At 41.0% G+C, this 22,409-nt stretch overlaps 1 long non-coding RNA gene across 1 annotated transcript; it reads right to left on the bottom strand.

Moving 5' to 3' along the window:
• Positions 1 to 605: 605 nt before the first annotated feature.
• Positions 606 to 17,964, bottom strand: LOC144987373 (uncharacterized). The gene is made up of 5 exons (XR_013651255.1): positions 17,523 to 17,964; positions 16,861 to 17,130; positions 5,151 to 5,264; positions 4,593 to 4,639; positions 606 to 1,616 (listed from the first exon to the last, which is right to left on the bottom strand). It is a non-coding gene; the product is annotated as an uncharacterized LOC144987373 (long non-coding RNA).
• Between the last annotated feature and the right edge of the window lie 4,445 nt (positions 17,965 to 22,409).

The raw sequence follows: 22,409 nt of genomic DNA, 5'->3' as shown, positions 1-22,409 counted from the left end.
CATAGGAGCTGTTTGTTCTTTGTTTTGAGTTTATGTTTTCAGTTATTCTGAAAAAAGAAGTATTGTGGAGTTAAATTACCTGGAGTTACATTTTTACTTAAACTAAGATTAAAAATTTCAGCTTGTTGAATTCCAAAAACAATCATTTCAGTGAAATTCACTAAATCTTCTCGTTCTATGCCATGTAATATGTAAAACTCTCACTTTACTTTGTCCTGTCTAATTGTACATTTCTAACATGGCCACGCCCCTTCAGGCTTCATTTACACCTGTCAGAATCCTTGTGGTGACATCAGGAATCATCAGTCCAATTCATATATGAATATAATGGAACTACCTATCAGCCTCCAGATTTCTCTCTGCAGATTCTCTTTATTCAGTTTAATTCAAATGTTCAGAGGTCAAAAGATCTCAACGTGCTGCAAATGAGGACAGCAACACATGATCTACAGGACAGTTTAACACCTGCAAATAAAAAGACAAAAACTCTGTCAACACAACACAGCAACACTGCAACAATGGAAAAACAAGGAGACACTGCAAGAATTTGACCACATGGTGGCGCTGACAGCTGGATGACAGACAGCCACACTCCTGAACACTGCTCACATATCATGTTATTTATTATACAGCAGAGGAAACATAGAGATTAAAATAACATTATACAGTTTATCTTTGTTATAGTATCATTATTCTATTGTTATACAGGGAACAAAGAGTTTATAATATTCTAATTTACCACGATCACTCAAGTGGAGAACATGCATCATCAAGTATGTTTCCAAAAACATACATGTGATAGTTGCACCTTTTTGGAGACTTTTAATTTGAAAATCTGTGTAGATTTTTAGGTTATTTTAAAATATGAAGTTCTGTGCTGATTGAGCTGCAGTTTGTGTGACTTTTGATTGTTGTTACTGTAATGCTAAACACTGATCCCAGAATGCAACACAGACAGATGCTAGAAAGCTGAAAGCATTGTGTTTGAAACAATAAACATTTAAAATGTTTAAAAGTAGGAAAACATTTTAGAATTATTTCATTTGAAATTCATTTTTATGATCCAATGAACACAAACAAACACAATGAAGAGATCTTCAGTCAAGTGCTTTTGTTTACAAGCTTTGGTTCAAAATAGAAATGTCCGGTTAAAGGCAGTGTGAATCCAGACCAAAAGGAAGGTGCAGGACTGGATCCAGACCAAATTAAGTGGACTCGGTCCGGACCAACAGACTTTTTCAGTCTGAATACACCCTAAGAGAAGAAGATGGCTGCAGTATTGATAGTTATTACAGAATCAAAAGACAAAAATCCAAACAGCTGTGTGTGTTCATGTACATCTGTGAGTGTTGTTGTGTCTGTCCATGAAACTTGTTTAGAAAAGTTGTTACAGTGACCCAAATCCTTGTGTGGACTCAAATACAATTTAGAAATCATTTCAAATGTAAAGACATTTTTTACAGTTTGTTAGTCTTGTTCAGCAGCTGCAGAAAGAGTCAGAAGCTGAGTTCCTCAGGAGTTTCTCATCTTCAAGAAGTCTAAATCCAGGTGGCACTCTTGGAGTTCCAGGATAGAAAAGCAGGCAGCCCAGTTTTTCTTCATTCTTCTTCAGCTCCCTGTTGATGACAGAGACATTGACTGTTATCAATAAAGTGGAAAAAGTAGAAATAGTTACTACAGCCCTGCATGGTTAGCATACACCTTAAAAGGTGAGTAAACTAAAGGCAATCAACTCAGTTTGCATGCACTGTAAACCCGAATAGATTCAGTGAACTCAACATTTATGAGGAAACTGATTATATAATATTTTCAAAGTTATCTTACTTAAAAATTATAAGTTAATTAGAACTTAGAATGTTTGAGTTGACACTTAACTCTTTAACTAAATTTAATCTACAACTTTTTACTCAAACACAATCCTCTTGGGGTCGTGGGGCTGCCAGATCTATGGTGGGAGGAAGCCAGAGTCCCAACATGCAGACTCCACACAGAAACGTGTTCTGTTACAGGCCTTAACTGGGGTTTTCCGCTCTGAGGCAGGAGGACTAACCGCTCCGCACCGCATCTTAAAGAATTGACTCTGTATGTGGCTGACTTCATGTCATAACGTTCATGGACGTACGTTATGACGTAATCACATCTCTTCACTTAAAAGTTTTGACACCAAGGTTTCATTTACTCACAATGTTTTAGTCCAATAAAGATATGAAGTCAAAGTTGAATCAACTTATAGGTTTTAAGCTGACTTGACTACTACTTGGTTTCTACTTTTGAGTTCTATCATTATAAAACTTTTGGGCTCATTGTACTGTTCTTGAAAACAATAAGGCATCCCAAATGGCCAAAATTCTGTATTTCAATGTTTCCTTTTTTTAAACTGGTTCTTACAGCGAACATGACCATCAACCAACAAGCCTTTTCAAACAAGGAAGTACTTAAATACTAAAAAACGAACCCAAACCTGAGTGAATTCACAAAAACCTAAACCTAAATGACCAAAACAGCTAAAAGGACACAGATTGCTCTTGCACTTTAAATTTAACACATTTTAACTAAACTACTATGGAGTGATATTTCTGCCACCATGTTGCACACAAAACTTTCTAAGTTGAACACAAAACTTTCTAAGTTTTTTGCTCAAAATTTTTTTTTTTTGCTCAAATTTTTTTTTTTTGCTTTCAAAAACGTTTTTTGCGTTTGCAAAACACATTTTTTTACGTGCGTTGTGTCAAATCTCGCTTTTGTCCTATCTTTGATTTTGCTGACTACTTTGAGCGCGACTTAGCATGATATGACTGCCACTGGCATCGCCAAAAAGAAATTCGCATCCGTTGTGTGTCATCTCACCTTTTTCCTATCTTTGCTAAGTTAAGTTTCGGTTTGATGTGACCAAGCTGCCATCAAACAGCTGCTGATTGGTCCAGATTCTAACCAATCAAGTGTCTCTGTCTCATATTGACGGTGCTCCGAGGCTGACATTGACTTTGCATTTTGTGTCGGTTCTGTTCATACAGGGTTCTGCCGTTTTCAACCACTCTGGCCCGTTTGTCTCAGAGTAAAACCCAGAAGAAGCAGCAAAGCACCTAAAATAAAACAGAGTTTAGTATGTATTCATGTCTGTGTAGAGACCAACGTGTTTAAAACGTCTGCAGCAAAAAAAAAAAAACGTCCGAGCTCCGACTCCATCCAGCCGGATAGCGTTAAACTTTTTAAGATTTGTATCTGAACTTTTGTTTTATTTTAATAAATAATTTTTGAAATATTAAGAGAAAATAGCATTTTTGATGAATAATATTTTAAAACTTTGGACAAACGCTCACAAGTTCTAAAACATGAGACACTGGTGAAAATTTACATAAAAGTTAAAAATGCTTCTTCTGATAAATGCATTGAGTCTCCTGTGGTGAGCCATCATTCTTCTGCTTATTACTGCTGTTCATCTGATCCCAAACACGTGTGCAGCATAAAATAATATGTGCTTTAAATTTTTTATTGTTTTGTTTTAACAAACAGACCTTAAAGAAAATCACACTTTTCACTAATATTTTGCTCTGCAGGATTCACAGATCAAACAGACCTGTTGATTTAATGTCAGCAGATAAACTTTACAGTTTCAGGAGATCCTCAGCCATAAATTCACAAAACTGACTTCATACAAATGAACGAATGCTAAAAAAAAAAGAAAGTACGAATTATTCTGAATTATTTAAAAAATGAAAACGTCTTCATCCAAAAATGAGCGTAAAAAGAGCTGGTTCAGCCTCTGAGCCTCGGCAGCAGACACCATGTTAGATTCATATGGGGATTTGATTGGTTAGAATCTGGACCAATCAGCAGCTGTTTGATGGCAGCTTGGTGACGTCAAACCGAAACTTAACTTAGCAAAGATAGGAAAAAAGTGAGATGACACACAACGCATGCGAATTTCTTTTTGGCGATGCCAGTGGCAGTCATATCACGCTAAGTCGCGCTCAAAGTAGTCAGCAAAATCAAAGATAAGACAAAAGCAAGATTTGACACAACGCACGTAAAAAAATGTGTTTTGCAAATGCAAAAAACGTTTTTGAAAGCAAAAAAAAAATTTTTTGAGCAAAAAAAGATTTTTGAGCAAAAAACTTAGAAAGTTTTGTGTTCAACTTAGAAAGCTTTGTGTGCAACATGGTGGCAGAAATATCACTCCATAAACTACAAATAACAAAATAAGTCAACCAAAATGTAACAAATTAAACAAGGATCCATTCCCCCCTTGACTTTAGCTCAGAGATCGCCCCGGCAACCAATCTCAGCCTCTGGGCCTCTTGGATGTATCCGTGTGTGCACTCACAGCCACACCTACAGGAAGTGAGCTCAAAGAAATAAAAGCATATGTGAACAAAATACTAAATATGTTACGTGTGTCATTGATGTGCAAGAGCACCTGAACTTATGTTAGGTAAGTGGAGCCTGTCCCTCACATTACAACGAGCATGAAGCCTGGCTGGTGTTAATCTGTAAATTTGCATGCAGACAGAAGCTGTGAGAGATTTTCAAACCTTCTTTCACATCCTGACAAAAAGTTCTTATGGGAAGTGAAAAAAAGGGAGGGGACTTACGTGATGGTCAGTCACATCAGGTACACAGTATTCAGTTGAGTTGCTGCCTGCAGACAAACAAACACATTTAGCTTGTTGGTGTGGGCGCTGCAGGAATTGAAACAAGTCACAGTAACAGAGAGGAAAAAAAACAACAAGAACTGAAACAAGTCACAGTAACAGAGAGGAAAAAAAACAACAAGAACTGAAACAAGTCACAGTAACAGAGAGGAAAAAAAAACAACAAGAACTGAAACAAGTCACAGTAACAGAGAGGAAAAAAAACAACAAGAACTGAAACAAGTCACAGTAACAGAGAGGAAAAAAAACAACAAGAACTGAAACAAGTCACAGTAACAGAGAGGAAAAAAAACAACAAGAACTGAAACAAGTCACAGTAACAGAGAGGAAAAAAAACAACAAGAACTGAAACAAGTCACAGTAACAGAGAGGAAAAAAAACAACAAGAACTGAAACAAGTCACAGTAACAGAGAGGAAAAAAAACAACAAGAACTGAAACAAGTCACAGTAACAGAGAGGAAAAAAAACAACAACGGATGTTTTCATTGATCTTTTACCTTCCTGCTTTTGTTTGCAGCAACAAGCAACCAATACAACAGGAATTATGATCAGCAGACCTGCTTTAAAAGCTGCCCCAATCACCAGCAGGTTCAGCTGAGCATGTGAAACTTCTGTGAAAAAACAAAGAAAATCATAAGAATACATCTACAAATGTATGTTTCTACTGTATATCTATCATTTATAAGGAGTATTTACCGACAAGTCGTGGTTCAAAAATGTAACACCAGTAAACAACCATGTGTTCAGTATAATAGCCTATTTTTTCTAACTTGTCCTGTCCAGCAGCTGAACAAGCTGATAACAACACGATAGCCTATTTTTATTAGTAAAAATTAGGGGTTCTTTTTGGTATTCGTATTGGTACTTTTCTGTGTGAAAACAAGAACGGAGAAGACAAATAACAAACTATGTACATGAAAACCTTTTTTTTAAGAACCATGGCTTCAGATTTAGAGGTGCCGACCCTCATCCCAGCCACTTCACACTTGGCTGCAAACCGCCCCAATGCATGCTGGAGGTCCTGGTCTTGATGAAGCAAACAGGACAACATCATCTGTAAAGAGCTGAGAATAAATCCTGTGGTCTCCAAACCAGACCCCCTCAGGGCCCTGGCTGCACCTAGAAATTCTGTCCATAAAGATTATAAACAGAACCAGTGCTAAAGTGTAGCAGTGCTTACTGTACTGGCTATGCAAACCAAGCTCCTGCTCCAGTCACACACAGACCAGACAGCACTAAGTAAGGCTCCCCAGACCCCATACTCCAAGAGCACCCTCCACAGGACACCATGGGGGACGCAGTCGAACGCCTCCTCTAAGTTCCACTGTTCCATGACCAGGAGGAAAACTGCACTGTTGCTCTTGGATCTGAGTTTCGAGGAACTTTCCTCTCCAGTACCCTGGCATAGACTTTTCCAGGGAGGCTGAGGAGGGTGATTCCCACTTATTTAGAACACAACCTCCGGTCCCACTTCTTGAATAGGGGATCCACCATATCTGCCGGTCCAATTGTACGGTTCTCGTCTGCCACTCAATGCTACAGAGACGTGTCAGCATACAACTTGCCATATTTTCTATATAGCGTATTTTCACGACCAGACGACTATATTGCGGTGCACCTAATGTGTTGTTGGTAAAGAGGACCTAGGAGAGGACAGCATGAGAACGGTAAGGAGAGAAGTGGGGACGTAAAAGAAGACATCCCCCACCCCCCAAATAGTACAAAGTGCAGGTATGTGCATAATGCAGATCAACATCTTTTCGGAAACCCTGACAATGCAAAGAGACACGTTTCTCAAACTCAGTTTAAACTGCAAGCTATCAGCTACGCGGAGGAAATGAAAAGCTGTGAGAGAAATCAAGATGAATGAATCCATGTTTCACAACTGTGGGATGGTGGAAAACAAACTCTAACAAGACAAGATGACGCAGCTGAGTTTTCATGGAAATAAAGCGAGGACTGAAGTTAATAATCTGTCTAAATGGACGAGCTTGTAGATTTGATATGAGAACTTGTAAAATAGAATGTGAAAACTTGTGCACCAAAAATCTGCATCTGTGTGTAAAAATCTTCTGCTGTGAACTGAGAAATTTCCATTTGCATGTGTTCATTCAGAGTTACAACGTCAATTCTGTGATTACAACTGCTTTAATGTGCTTCTGGGTTTGCGTGAATCTGCTGGTGCAAATCACAAGTGCACTTCAACTGCACTCTGAATTCTGACACATTCCTTGCAAGAAACTTGTGTCAAAACTGATCAGCGTCCGATAGTTTTTTAAATTTTTTTTTATTGAAGGAACAATTTAACAAACAATCGCGGCATTTCTGTCAATGATAACAATATCAATGCTGAGATAAAGGTAGACAAAAACCAAATGTGAAAACAAATATAACTTAAAAAAATAAATAAATAAAAATAAGGGGCTATTACACAAGTTTAAATAGATCAAATAAATTACACAATGTCTGGGCATTCTTATGATTCATGTAATGTAAAGATTTAAAGATTACTTTGAGACGGTTTAGTAATCCATTAATGTGAGGTTTCACCTTTAAGAATTTACAAGTATGTATAAAATGCTTAGAAATTAGTACATTAATCAGAAAATCCAGATTTTTGTCAATTAATTGTAATCGAATTTTAATTGTATTCCAATTTAAACGGTTAATGATGATATTTTTAGATTTGAGCCAATTATGAAAAGAAGACCAAAACTCTTTTATATGCAAACATTCAAAGAAAAGATGTTTCACAGTTTTTACATCATTTCCACAAAAGACACAATCATCACTATCCCAGTTAAAGCTGTGTCCACTATTGGAACTAGGGGGGAGGGAGGGTCAGAGGAGGGGGGAGTCAACCAATCAGAGTGCAGAAATCTCAACACTTTCAATCTTTCAAAGAGATTGAAAGTGTTAAATCACCTGAATGATCTTAAAGCAGATATAGCTCTGCTGCAGGAGACCCATTTATCTTTATCAGCTGGTCAACTCCTGTGCTGTTCCCAGTATCCAGCTATGTATTCTGCCAGTTTCAACTCCAAACAAAGAGGGGTTGCAGTTTTGATTAATAAAAATGTTACATTTACTCATAAGGATACAGTTACTGACCCAGAAGGCAGATTTGTAATCATTAATATATCCATTCAGAATAAAGACTTTTGCATCGCCAGCATCTATGGCCCGAATGTTGACGACTCTTCCTTCTTTCACAGATTCTTCACCTCACTCTCAGTTCACTCTGACTCCACAATCATTATAGGAGGAGACGTCAACCTTGTTTTGGACCCTGAACTTGACAGACTCAGCACAGCAGCAAACCAGCGTACATGGCAGTCTGCAAGTATTCTAAAGCAGTACATGAATGATCTGGGTCTCTGCGACGCTTGGCGCTCATGTCATCCAAGCACTAAGGGGTTCACCTTTTTTTCTCCAGTTCACCATTCACAATCTCGTTTAGATTATTTATTAGTCAGTAACTCCCTTTTGAAAGAAATTAAAAGTTCCAACATTCATCCAATTATTATCAGTGACCATGCACCAGTTTCTGTTACTATTTCAAGGGAAGTACCCAGACCCTCGGGTTCAACCTGGAGGTTTAATACGTCTCTGTTAAAAGACCAGGAATTTATTGAATTCTTTAAAAAAGAGTGGGCAACCTTCTTAGAATTCAACGATACTTCTGAAATATCACCAAGTATTCTTTGGGAAGCAGCAAAAGCAGTCATGAGAGGGAAAATCATCTCTTATTCAACGCATAAAAAACGCAAGGAGAAAGCAGATTTATTAGAATTAGGAAATAAAATAAAAACTCTGGAGACTGCTTATGCTGCTTCTGCACAGGAACACATACTGGGCGACCTGAAAAATTTAAAACTGCAGTTAAATGACATCATCAATAAACAAACACAATTCCAGATACAAAGGCTTCGACTGGAAAGATATGAAAACTCAAATAAATCTGGCAAATTTCTAGCTAATCTGCTTAAAATTAATAAAGAAAAATCAACAATCACTTCGATTATGGACCAAACAGGGAATGTCACCCATGACCCGGTAAAAATTAATAATGCGTTTAAAGACTTTTATCAAAACTTATACACTCCACAGATCAATCCATCAGAACAAAGCATCAACTCATTTCTCAACAATATAAACCTGCCCAAGTTAAACGAAGATCAAATCACAAATTTAGACTCTCCGCTCTCGTTGTCTGAGCTTCATGAAGCTCTGTTACTTATGCCTAATGGTAAAGCACCAGGGCCTGACGGCTTTCCTGCAGAGTTTTATAAGGAATTCTGGGAACAACTGGCACCAACGTTTTATAAAACGGTAAAATTTATCAATGAAAGCCAATCTCTACCACCTAACATGAACTCTGCCAACATTATCCTTCTTCTAAAACCAGACAAAGACCCCACGAGTCCTTCAAGCTATCGCCCCATTTCTTTAATTAATGCAGATGTAAAAATTATCTGCAAAGCAATAGCACAGAGAATAGAAAAAGTCACTCCTCACATAATTGACTTTGATCAAACTGGATTCATCAAAGGCAGACACTCGGATGACAATGTCCGCAGACTCGTTAACATAATAGACTTTGCCACCATCAAAAACCAGGAAATGACTATACTATCACTGGATGCTGAAAAAGCCTTTGATAGAGTAAATTGGAAGTTCCTCATTGCTGCCCTCCATAAGTTTGGGTTTGGAGAATCATTCATCAATTGGATCAAAATATTATATCACAACCCCAATGCATCAGTTAGAACTAATAAACAGACTTCCAACAGGTTTTTTCTTGGAAGAGGAACTAGACAGGGCTGCCCACTCTCCCCCTCGCTTTTTGCAATATTTATCGAGCCTCTAGCTGCAGCAATAAGACAGAATGAGAGTATTAAAGGAATTAAAACCAAACACAGCCATCATAAAATTAGTCTCTATGCAGATGACATATTACTGTTTTTAAGTAATATACATTCTGTAAATGAAACGGCAACAATCATTAATGAATTCTCTTCTATATCAGACTATTCCATTAATTGGAATAAATCTGTTTTATTACCACTGAACAGTAATGCGGAGCAAGGACTCACAATACCAGTTAAATCAGGCAATATAAAATATCTAGGTATTTATTTTTCCCCCAAAATATCAGAACTGGTGCTGCTAAACTACACCCCATTACTGAAAAACATACAGGACGACCTAACACGCTGGACCAACCTGCCTTTGTCCCTTATGGGCAAGGTAGCCACGGTTAAAATGAAAATCTTACCCAAAGTTAATTATCTCTTCTCAATGATTCCCACACAACCGCCATTAAAATGGTTCAAAACATTAGACTCATCCATATCAAGCTTTCTATGGAACAATAAACCTGCAAGAATTAGTCTAAAAACTTTAAAATCTGCAAGAAGCTGTGGAGGCTTAGAATTACCTAACTTCCACAATTACTTTCTTGCAAATAGATTACAATACATCTTAAAATGGTTAAAAAATAATCCAGAAACCAACTCATGGTTAGACTTGGAACAGGCGTTATGTGGAAAGATCAACCTGTCAGATCTTCCATTTATTAGTCAAATAGTTAAAAAACAGGATTGTTTCAAAAGTATTAATATAAATGCCACTTTAACAGCCTGGTGGGAATTTCTCAAAATATCAAAATCATCAATTCAACCGTGCAAAATGACACCCATCTGGAACAACCCAGACATCCTCATAAACAAAAAAATTATCCACTTCCCAGATTGGCAAGCAGGGGGCATAAAACAACTAGAGCACATAATTATTGATAGAAGATTCATAACTCCCCAGGAACTTCAAGACAAACATGGAATATATAACTTCTTGGAATATCAGCAACTTAAATCAATTATTACTAAAAAGTTTAAATACAGAGACAACGATTTAAAGCTACCAGATGTAGTTACCACTCTGATCAATTTCTCAATGAATAAAACTCTCTCCAAAATATACAAACTTTTATGTAATTTAGATAACAATATTTCACTTCCGACAACAAAATGGGATGCGGATTTGAGCATCAGCACAGATGAAAGTTTTTGGTCAGAACTTTGTCTAAACACCTTTAAAATGACAAAAAATCCAAATCTGCAGCTAATCCATTTCAAAACTCTTCACAGAATTTACTACACTGGACAGAGGATGTTCAAGATGGGTCTCAGTAACTCAGACATTTGTCAGCACTGTGACAGTAATCTACCCGACAATTACATGCATGCACTATGGTTCTGCACGCCTGTCCAGGCTCTCTGGCAGCAGGTATGTGCCGATCTATCAGTCTGGCTTAAGGTTTCAATCACAGCTTCACCGTCACTTTGTGTGCTTGGTGACATGAGTGCCATCGATGTAGAAGGAGGATTAGGCTCTATCATTTTCATAACTCTTTGCATTGCTAAAAAAACTATTTTAATAAATTGGAAAAGCAAAAAAAATATAAATATAAGTCAACACAGAAATCTGCTGCTTGATCATATCAGCTTGGAAAAAATGTCAGCCCAAAGTTCAAGTAACTTTGAAAGAATTCGGTCTCTCTGGTCTCCCATAGCTAACTCCGTGACTTAGGGGGTGGGGGGGGCATGGTCGTCGCTGCTCCTTGCCCTTCTGCCGTGGGCCGGGGTGGGGGTCGGGGCCTCCGGTGCCTGGCCGGGGGTGGTGGGGGCTCCGTTGGTCGGGGGGTCGGGTCCGGCGCCTGGGTGGGGCGGCCTGGGGCGCTGCGTGGTCCTCTGGGCTTGGGTGTGGGGGTGCGTGGTGGGGGGGGTGGGGTGGTGGTCTGGCTTGGCTTGGGGGGGTGGTCCCTTTGCCTGTGCTGGGGGGGGTTGGCGGGGGGCGCTGCTCGGGGGGGGGGGCCCAGCGGCGCTGGATGGGCTTCCCGTCTACACCTGGGGCTGGGATCGGCCCTTCCCTGGCTCTGGGGCGGGACGGGACAACCCTCTTGGGGCCCCCGGTCGCTCTGGGTGTCATCCGCTTCGGCTGCGGGGTCTGGGGGTGGGGTGGGGGTCTTGTCGGCCCTGTCCTGTGGGGGGGCATTCTGGGGGAGGGGGGGGGCCCTATTGGTACGGGGCAGGGGGGGTTGACGGGTCGGGGTCTCCGCTGAGGCCATCGGCGGTTTCCCCGGCCGGTTGGCTGCCTCGGTCCCGTCGAGGCCTGACCAGAGCTCTTCTAGGGCCGGCGTTTGGGGGTGGGGGCCTGGGCTTGCTCCGGGGGGGGCCGGCGCTTTCTGGCTCCCCTCTCTCTGTGTGGGGGTGGTGGTGCTGGGCCTGGGGTGTCTGCGCCTCCGGGGGTGGGGCCCCGGGGCTGGGTGGGCCTGGCCCCCTTGCTGGGGGGGGGGGGCGGGGGACGGCTGTTTGACCACCGGGGGACAGTCTATCATCTGTCCCCAACTTACCCCCTTCCTCATATAACCTCATAATAGGGTGAGGGGGTGGGGGGCTTAGCCTGCGATGAGCCTTGGGGGGGGGGGTTCACTAGGCAGTGACCCCCCTCCTGTGGTTGCCGTATGGAGTGGGCCCCCCCTCTTTCAGTTTTATTTGCACCTTAGACATGTAGGGCCCTTGGTAGGGGGGGTGCTTGGACATCACTGCCAGCAAGCAGCGGATGTCCTCCTAGCACCCTACCCGCCAATTTTAACCGCACCTTAGACATTTAGGGCCCCTTGGTGGGGAGGGTGAGGGGACGTCACTGTGAGTAATCAGGAGACGTCCCCTTAGTGCCCTACCCGCCAATTTTAACCGCACCCCCCTTAGTACACACACCCCTCCCCCCTCAATATATACATCCCAACATAAACACACACACATGCACACACACACTCTCTCAAACACACATACACGCACACACATTTTGCAAGGAAGGTGGGACCTAGGACCATCTGTCCCCTGCCTCTTCCCTGGTGGGGGGTACGGGCCCCTTTGCAACGGCGGCTGTGTCCCCGGGGTGCTGGCTTCCTGGGCCCGGCGGTGCTCTCTCCGCGCGGTGGGGGGGTTCACATTACATCTGAGCCGGGGGTGTTCGTGTCCCTGGGGGGTGGGTTCTGGTCCTTGCTCCTGAGTGCTGGGCCCCGCCAAATTTCCAACTGTGGCCGAGCCTGGTCGGGCCATATTTACAACACCCCTTGTGGGCCCTCTTTTTTCCCCGGGGTTCCCCCCTCCTGGGCGGGGGCGGCGGGCCCCTGCCTCGCTCCTCCCTGGGCCAACCGTTGGCCGGGCGGATGGCTGCCTGGAGTGCGGAGTGGGTCTCCCTTGGGGGGTCCTGGCCCGTACCTGGGGTTGGGGCGGGGGGATGCCCGGAACTCCTGGGTGGTGGTGGGGTGCTCGTCTGGGGCTGTGGGCGTCCTTCTCCGGTGGGGCCCTGCGTTGGGTTCTCCCGGCGCGGCGGGGGGGCTGCTCTCCTGGTTGGGCTGGGGCGGCGCCCTCTTTCCCTCCGTGCCTCCCTGCTCTCTGGCTCTGGGGGCCTTGCGGCGGCCCTGCTGGCCCTGGCCTGGGTGGCGGGCTTGGTCGCCCGGGCGGCGGTTGTTCCCTGCCGGTTCCCGTGTGGTGTTGGGGGGAGTCCGGCTGCCGCTGCTGGTGCGGTGGGGGTCTTGGGGTGGGGATGGCTGGGCACTCTCCCTCCTTCTTTTCACGTTCCACCATCCATTTTAGAAGAACATAAACACTCACCTGAGCACAGGTGTCAGCTCAACAGACTGAATGACTGAAATATTTCACACTAGTTGGTTTTAAGGCATAAGTATGCGTGTGAACACTATCTGTTTTGTGTACATGTCGACAGGTGGACATTTTTGCAACTAACAAGTGTGTTTATAACATTTGAGTGTGTGTGTGGACAGGCTCCGCCCTTTTTTTTTGTTTTTTTTTTACATTTGAACCTTACCATAATGATTAACAACCAGTAAACTTGTTGCTTTATGCTGCTTCATGGTCTTATCCCCCTTCCCCTCCTATTATCACCCCCTACCCCCCCTCTCTCTAACGTCCCTCTTTCTTCTTCCCCTCTTTCCTTTTCCGTCCGGTCCAACACCAAAGATTTTCAGACATGTTTGAAATTAATAAAGTTTGGCCTCAATTACAAAAGGGGTTTATTCAGACATACCTTTGGTTTGTCTGAAGATTAATAACCCCTCTTGTTAAAGTAAAATATGTCCAACCCAAGAGGCCCTCAGCTCTCATCTGTCTGCCTAGCTGTTGGACAGGACAAGTTAGAAAAAAAAAAAAAAAAAAAAAAAAAAAAAAAAAAACAATCAGAGTGCAGGACTCGGAGAACTTGGTAAAGTTAGAAAGAGCTTCACAGATTCGGACTTCCTGCTCAATAACTCTTCTGATAAACGTTCAAATTTCATAGCAAGTATCTCAATCCTTTTGTATTAACACAGAGAGGGAACTATAAATACATTTCTAAAGAAAAGGAAAGCATTTCCTGCGTTTTAATGAGAAATCGAGCTGTACATGCAGACACTGCACCAGCGGCACGGCTGCCAAGGGACCGTCAACAAAGTGTAACCTCCGTGAAAACATCATTCTGTATAAATGTCTACATTTATATGAGCTGGTAATGAAAACGCATCAGCATATTCATGCTACAATCAACAATTTGTGAGAAATTCCATCTTTAATGTTCCATCTTTTAAGAATGTGTCAGAAGTCAGAGCGCAGTTGTAGCGCACTTGTGATTTGCGCCAGCAGATTCACGCAGAAGCACATTTAAGCAGTTGTAATCACAGATTTGACGTTGTAACTCTGAATGAACACATGCAAATGGGAATTTTTTAGTTCAGAGCAGAAGATTTTTACACACAGATGCAGATTTATGGTGAACAAGTTTTCACAAATTATTTTACAAGTTCTCATATCAAATCTATGAGCTCGTCCTTTTAGACACATTTTTACCTTAATACCAGGTGGCCCGAGACCAACTTGACTGAAGGCAGTAATGCTGGCAGAGGAAAAGAAAACTGAACATATTCAAGGAGGTCTTGGTGCTTTCGTTTGATGAAACGGGGCCATCTTGCCATTCAGGCGAGAACTACAGTTGCGCAGCAACGACCAGCTGATTACAATGAAAAGCTGTTCATCTTCCGCTCCTTTTACTGGGACACAGCGCTGGGCGAGTTACGCCACACTTTGTGAATGGATTGAAGAAGCTCAGGCTAACGTGTCTGCTTGCACTGCTTTCGAAGTGCAGAAAAGCCAACATCATTTACGAGGAGTCGCACGGCAACGAGACAGACTCTGACAATGACAAAAGGGAACCTGGCGTGTTTGATAGAAATTTGGCCCAGCTACAAAGGACAAGGATTTTGGGATGCTGATTGATGAATGAAAAAATAAATCACAACCAACTCAGTTGTGCTTCCACTGCCTTTTTTTAAACACGCACTAACATGCATGTTTTACTGGTATGTTTTAACGTGCACGTGCATTAAAACCTAACACCTCGTGTCCAAAACACTTAATTTAGACCACGTCATGAAACCTGCGATAGAGATTGTGAACTACATCCTGTCATGGTTTGGGTTTCTTTGTATTGATTTTTGCTTTCCGTCTTGTTTCTGTCATGTTTGAGTTCTGTTTCCTGTTTTATTTGGAAAGGTTTACTGTTATGTCATGGTTTTGAGATTTACTTCCCTGGTTCCAATCTCTCCTGATCGTTGTCACCTGTGTCTTGTCAGTCCTGTCTGTAAATAAGTCCTGTCTCTGCCCTCCTCTTGTCTTCTGCCATGTGTTCATGCTATGCCCACAGTGAGTTTTGTTTAGGTTTCACTGCTCTGCAGTGCTTTTTGTTACGTTAATAAACCCCTTGCCCTGGAACCGTGTGCCTCCCGTCTCTGCATTTTGGGTACTTCATGCTCACCAGCCCCGCACATCCGTACGCAAACCCTTAATCACTGGCAGTTCAAAAATCTCATTGCTGGACTTTACGCAGACTTGCATGGTGACCTGCCACTGCTCTGTGAGATGGCTCTCAAGAGGTAGAGTGCTGTCATGTTTTTCTGAGCTTTTGGAAGCATTAAAATTGTTCACGGCAGAAAGGGACAAAGGGTATCCCATGATTTCAGACCCAACTGGCTTCTGGATTTGGCTTTATGGCGGTCATGCTTTCAAACCTGGATAAACTAAACCTGGACCTGCAGGGGAAATTAAAGACTCTTCCTGATTTCACACAAAGTGTATTCTCCTTTATTAACAAGTTGAAGCTTTTCAAAGTGCACATTCAAAAAAGCAATCCATCCCACTTTCCATCTTTGCGGGGCGTAAATCTGAAGGCTGCCATCAAAATGAATACAGCGCAGTGGCTCCGGTGGTAGAGCGTGTCGTCCAATGATCAAAGCATCGCTCCCCGTTCCCCCCAGCCAGCTGTCGTTGTGTCCTTGGCACAAGACACTTCACCCTCCCTGCCTCCAGTGCAGCTCAACTGGTGTGTGAATGTGTATGAATGATCCCGGTGATGGTCAGAGGGACCGTAGGCGTGAACCGACAGCCACGCCTCTGTCAGCCTGCCCCGGGGCAGCTGAGACTACATCAGTAGCTTATCATCACCAAGTATGAAAGAGGAGTGAATGAATAATGGACACATTGTAAGAACTTTGAGCACCAAGAAAATACACAGATATATCTAAGCCATTATTGTTATTATTATTATTGGCAGGGCGTGGTGTGACTCTTTGACTCTCATAGTTAAAAATTACGGTTCTTTGTGTAAAACTTGTCTGCCACCCCTGCCCTAGTGTTTTAATTAAGCTTCATTTAGGCCTTCATTCCAGATTCCAGACATTATGGTTTACATACTTTAAAATTTACATTCTGTACACGTTTGGATTTTTGATCAAATTCTTTTATATTTTAAAAAGCCTTAGAGCAAGATTCAGCAGATTTGCATCACTTTAACATTTCACACCAAGCCTCTTCCAACTATAGGTGGCAAACATGCTCTAGTATCGGGTAGTCCAGTGTGAACAGCATGACCTAAATGTGTGTTCAGGAATGTGCATCACATTCCCGGTGTGAACGTAGCATTAGAGACTCATTAGCATTACAGAGTCCAGACAACTGCAGTCTGATCCAACTGTGTTCTGATCCAAAGTGCTATTTAAATTGAACAGAGTTCTGATTGTGACTAATCCAAAAAGTCATAATTAAAAAAAATGAACAATACCTGCTGTTCATCAATAGTGTGTGAACGTACCTCCAGTTAAATAGTCCGGACACGTGGCAGTTATGGATCCTGTTCTATTACTGACATAGTTGGAGGCTGTGCATGTGAACTTCTGCCCTTCTCCCTGCTTCCTGATGTTTTGCTGCAGACTGGAGCCATCGTAGGTTTGATTCCCAACAATCAACTCGTAGTGGACATTGTTGGTGGACTTTAAACTGCAGGTCACTAAAACTGTGCAGAATTGATTGGAATCACTAAAAACGTGTGTGGAAGTCAGAATGGGGTCTTCAGTTATGGACTCTGAGGACAGACAGGAGAGAAAAGAAAACAATAGAAAACACAAGATTTCATTGCATCCATAGTCTCTAAAACCCTGGTAAGCATTACAACTTTAGCTGTTTGTAGTTTGATTTTATGTTTATGTTTATAAGATCAAATGAAAGGTATGACTTTACATAGACTTTACATAGAAATTAAAAGTCAGTAAGTTTAGATAAAGTCTGAGGACTTCAAGCATTAAACATTATTTTAATATCTGAAAATTGGCTCTACTGTTTACGTTTTAAACATTTCCTTATTTGAAACTTTTGAGAAATTATTGTTATGTAAAAAAGATCTTGCATTCTTACTTTGCAGTAACTGCAAAAACTATAGAGTTTCATAAAGAACTAGAAAGAAAAACAAGGGTTTACCATAAACCTGAAGAGTAACGACGACAGTTTTCCTTTGTTTGTTGTTCTGTTGAGAAATAAAACTGAAATTCCCAGAATCTTGAAGAGTTAGCTTTGTTAGAGTTAAACTGAGGGTGGTGGTGTTGAAGTTTAATCTGTTGCCAAATTTGTGGTTAGTAATGTTGCGACGTCTGTCTGCAACATCTTGATTTTCATATTTCCACCTTGCTTTATCAACTCCTTCAGTTGGAAGCTCTGATGAAATCTCCACTGAGTCTCCAACTTTTTTGTAAATAGTCTTCAAGGAAACCAAACCTGAAAAACAAGAAGCAGAAACATAAAGAGAGAATGAAGAGATTTAAAACAGATCCTCTGATGAAAGAAATAACCATGAATGAGAAAAAAGGACATGTTAAAAATTAATACATACATTTTATTTGTTATATTTGTTCTGAAATAGAGGCATAAGTCATTGAATACAAGTTTTTTTTTTATTCATATTTGGGTCACTTAAACTACTGCTCAAAAGTTTGGGGTCACTTAGAAATGTTCCAATTTTTTTAAGAAGAGCACTATTTTTTTTCAGAGAAGATAACTTAAATTAATCAGAAATACATTCTTTCTCTCAAAGATGTTTTCTACTCTCTTCAGAGAACAGCACAAACAGGCTCTAACCAGAGTAGAACAGAAAGTGGGAGGCCCCGCTGCACAACTGAGCAAGAATAGAAGTACATTAGAGTCTCCAGTTTGAGAAATAGACGCCTCACAGGCCCTCAACTGACTGCTTCATTAAATAGTACTCGTAAAACGTCAGTGTCAACATTGAAGGTTGATGGAAATGTTCAGTTTCTTGACAATTTTTCTCATGGAATAGCCTTCATTTCTAAGAACAGCAGTAGACTGTAAAGTTTCACATGAAATTCATCTCTAAGAACAACAAACTGTCTAGTTTCACATGAAAGTTCTCTTCTCTGGCTATTTTGAGGATTTAATTGACCCACAAATGTGATTCTGCAGATACTCAACTTACTCAAAGGAAGATCCGTTTTATAGCAGCTCTAACCCCCAAACTGTTTTTAGCTGTGCTAACAACAAGGGTTTTCTAATCATCTGTTAGCATTTCTGACACTATGAGCAAACACATTGTACCATTAGAACACTGGAGTGATGGTTGCTAGAAATGGGCCTCCAGTCACGTAAGGGTTCATGGCCGACGAAGTGTGCGTTATTACTTTTTAACGTACACCGTGGAAGTCTGAACTGTCAGACGCGAAGCAAAAGGTTGTTTTAAAGAAGCCGGCGCAGTGATACAAAACATTTAAGCTAGGTGACCGGAACTTCTTTTTTCACCGTGCGGTTATCAGGTTTTAACGCACACCCAGTAGCCAATCAGAATCGAGTATTCAACCGGACCATGGTATAAGATGTAGATAATGCACCAAAAACCAATCATCTGCAGCTGGAATAGTCATTTTTTTTATCAATTATCACATTAATAATGTATACAGTTTGTGTAAGGGTTAATGGCCGAGTGATGAAGCCACTTGGATGAGCTGTGAAACATTTTAATTAAGACGTTTAAGTCCAAATGCAATGACTCCTTTTTAAGTTTACCAAAGTATACTTAGTCTACCACCTTACTACTTATGTATACTTAGTATACTTGATGTTTATTTTTTACATGCTATCTAAATATTGTAAACTTTAAATGTTCCCATTTAGTCTGAAGAAGTATTCTGTTCATATACTTCCTAGTACACTACATATTTGGTCTACTTGCTATACTTAAATCAAGATTACTTTATAATATAAATTTCAAGGATGGTACTTTTTGGTAAGTATCAATTTCAAGATGTCACCTGACTAATTGAGAAACTTCACCAACTTGCTGTCAATTCCACCAAACTTCCACCACTCCACAAACACTGACACATCTCATATTTTTAAGATTAGTTTTAAGAATTCAACTTTTCTTAAATCCAAACTACTATTTATGTTTTCAACACTTTTTTGGGTCCACAACATTACTGCACATTTCAACTCCCTTCTTTAGATCTTTTACTTTGTCATAGTAAATAACCACCATTATTATAAGTATTTAGTAAGTACCAACTTACTAAATAAGCCGTTTTTTTACATGTAAGGTAAAAATTAAAGTCCAAACAAAGCCTGCTTTAAATGCAATAAAGCTTTAAAACATTTTTGGTTTTATCATCAGACACCAGCAGGGGTCTCTCATGTTCATTTGAAGCCTCAAGAAAGGAACCATGAAACCAAGAGAGACCTAAATGTCTGCAGAGGCTTCATGTCACCACCGGTCAACAAATGAGTCATGTTTTGGACTGTGAGGAGAAGAACAGGTGCTCAGAGAAAAACCACAAAAGCACGATGAGAACTTGTAAACATTGAAGGGACCTATTCTGGACTTGAACCTTGTCACTGTAAAGCAAGAGTGCTAACCACCACACAACCGTGCGGCAAAGAAATATATTTAACATTTTCAAATCAATTATAGCTTTGCTGTTTGCTTTTGTTTAATAAGAATGCTGAGTTTTTTTTTTTTTTTCATTCTAGCATTGGATAATGCTCCAATGTGTTTGCAGTGTTTATAGCACCTGCTTGTCTTAGGGAATCTTTTATCCCAGGACTAACCAGGCCGACCTCTGCTAAGTAGCTGATAGCTGGCCTTTACGCACGGCCATCAAGGCAATACGTTTCTACAGGAAATGGATGGAAGCAAAACCTGAAAAAACCCAGATTCTGATGGAGGTGAGAAAGGCGATGCAAATAAAGACCTGCTAGTAAACAACACATTTTCTGGTAGATAACACTGCTTCTGCTTTTACAGCTCCTTCACAGTTCTTGTTTTAACCAGTGACATCAGTACAACGACGCAGTAAAAAAAGTGTCTGACATATGTGTGAAGACTCTTTCATCAAGAATGATTCCAAAAATGTTATCTGGACATCATTTCTTAACCCTTGTGCTATCCTAGGCACTTTAACATTGGGAGTGGGGTCATCTAGACCCCACAAGACAGTGCGCTGAACCTTTTTTCTTCAATGATTTGTGATCTTCACTGGTGTCCATGGATTACATGAAATCTTTCCACCTTTATCCACCTTTGTCATGGTAGGGAGAACACGTCAATGTAAGGGTGGGGTCATCTAAGATAGCACAAGTGTTAAAGTCCCACTCCGATCATCTTTTAAATTTTGTAAAAGTGTTCCCAGTGGTCGTTTAATTATCATTATGCCATTTTAGCCAAAGCCAAAAAACAGTTTAATTTTCCAGGACAAAGTTTCTGCAAAGCAGCAGGATTTCATTAGAAATTTGCCCCTGAATTGTGAACTGGACTGTTGGCGCAGAGTAAGCCCACTTCTATTTTTCATCCTCCATCTGTTTACATTCTCTGCCTCTAGCTTACAGCATCTCACAACCCCAAGCTAACATTAGTGGTGCAACAAAAATAAGAAGTAAAATTGGAGTTCTTCAGCTGTACAAGTTTGTGCCACATGCCAGCTCAGACAAGGAAAATGAAGATGGATCTAGTCGCCTACAAGTGGATGGATCAGAATGAAGCAGAGCAGGGGGCTTGTGATCCGCCCAATGCAGCTTCTACCTAAAAGCTACCAGTTTTTTCAAACAGCATTTTTTCATCTGCTCTTGATTCACAGCAGGATCCATAAAGAGATGCTCAAAAACGCGATTTTATTCTTAATTTTCTTTATATTTGTCCTCCATCAGAAAAATACCACAATTACGTGTTAAAAACACACACGCAAAAACTAACATTGTCATTGGAGTTTAAGTTTAAGACATATCGCTCAAGAGGAACAGAAAGCTGTGGTGTTTCCATAATAACCTTTGTTCCTGTGGTCCCAGCTCCCTTTCGGGCATTGATCAGGTACCCCGTGTGGTTCTGGGCTGTTTTCTCATCGTTCTCAGGATAATTGTACCCACCAGGTGAAATCTTCTTCAGAGTCCCAGGTGGAGGTAGATTCTCACTCATCTCGTATTTCGGTCATTTTCTAACTATCATCAAAAAGTTGATTTCTTTTCATTGCTTATTTGAGATTGGTTCATTCCAGTCTTGCTAAGGTCTACAATCTTGTCCTTGGTGTTGAGCAGTAAATTTGACGTTTGTTAAAAGAGAGGCAGCAGACGTGAATTATCTTTATGTCTTTATGGAGTGAGAGTTCTGTTTGTTGGATAAATTCTTTTTGTTTAGTTTCAGGTGCTCTGGATTGCGATTGTAGGATGATGGCTTTCAAATGAGGCATCTTCATTTCTATGGGGGTGGTGGGGGTGGACTGTGGTCTGTTCCCCCACCCTCGGGTCTTTATTTTTGTTCCCCTCCCCCCTCCGCCCTAGACAAGTGGTAACAGTGGACATGTACATTTATACAAATGACCAATTCTATTAAAACAGGTAACAAGTGTATGATTTAAGAGCTTCTTAAGGAAGAAGTAACAGCTTAAATACTTATTTTCTGTACCTTTAAACAAATACATCCTTTAAAGTCATACAATGTGATTTCCTTGATTCTTTGTATGTTTTACGTTCAGTCTCTCACAGCTGATACGTGTCTATGATGAACATAACAGATCTCTACCATCTTTTGAAGTGATACAACTTGTAGAATCAGAGACAGACATATTTTGATGTCCTTCTATAACCTTTATAATATAAGGCTTTCTAAAGCTGGGACAACTATTACATTAAAGACCTGCAGCCATGCTTGCACTCTGCAGAAGCACTGGTACATTCTGAGAGGCATCAGCAGAAACAGTCAATTACTCAAGAGTTATTACATTCTATAAAAAAGGGAAGTAACAGAAACTTAACGATCCTTCTTTTATTTTACCTGAAGATGCGGTAGGAAATCTGCTGACATGTCAGGCATTC

Source organism: Oryzias latipes, chromosome 18 (genome assembly GCF_053564925.1).
Source record: "Oryzias latipes strain Hd-rR chromosome 18, Olatipes_Hd-rR_3.1".
NCBI classification, from domain to species: domain Eukaryota; kingdom Metazoa; phylum Chordata; class Actinopteri; order Beloniformes; family Adrianichthyidae; genus Oryzias; species Oryzias latipes.
This window is presented reverse-complemented; position numbering and strand designations above follow the sequence as displayed.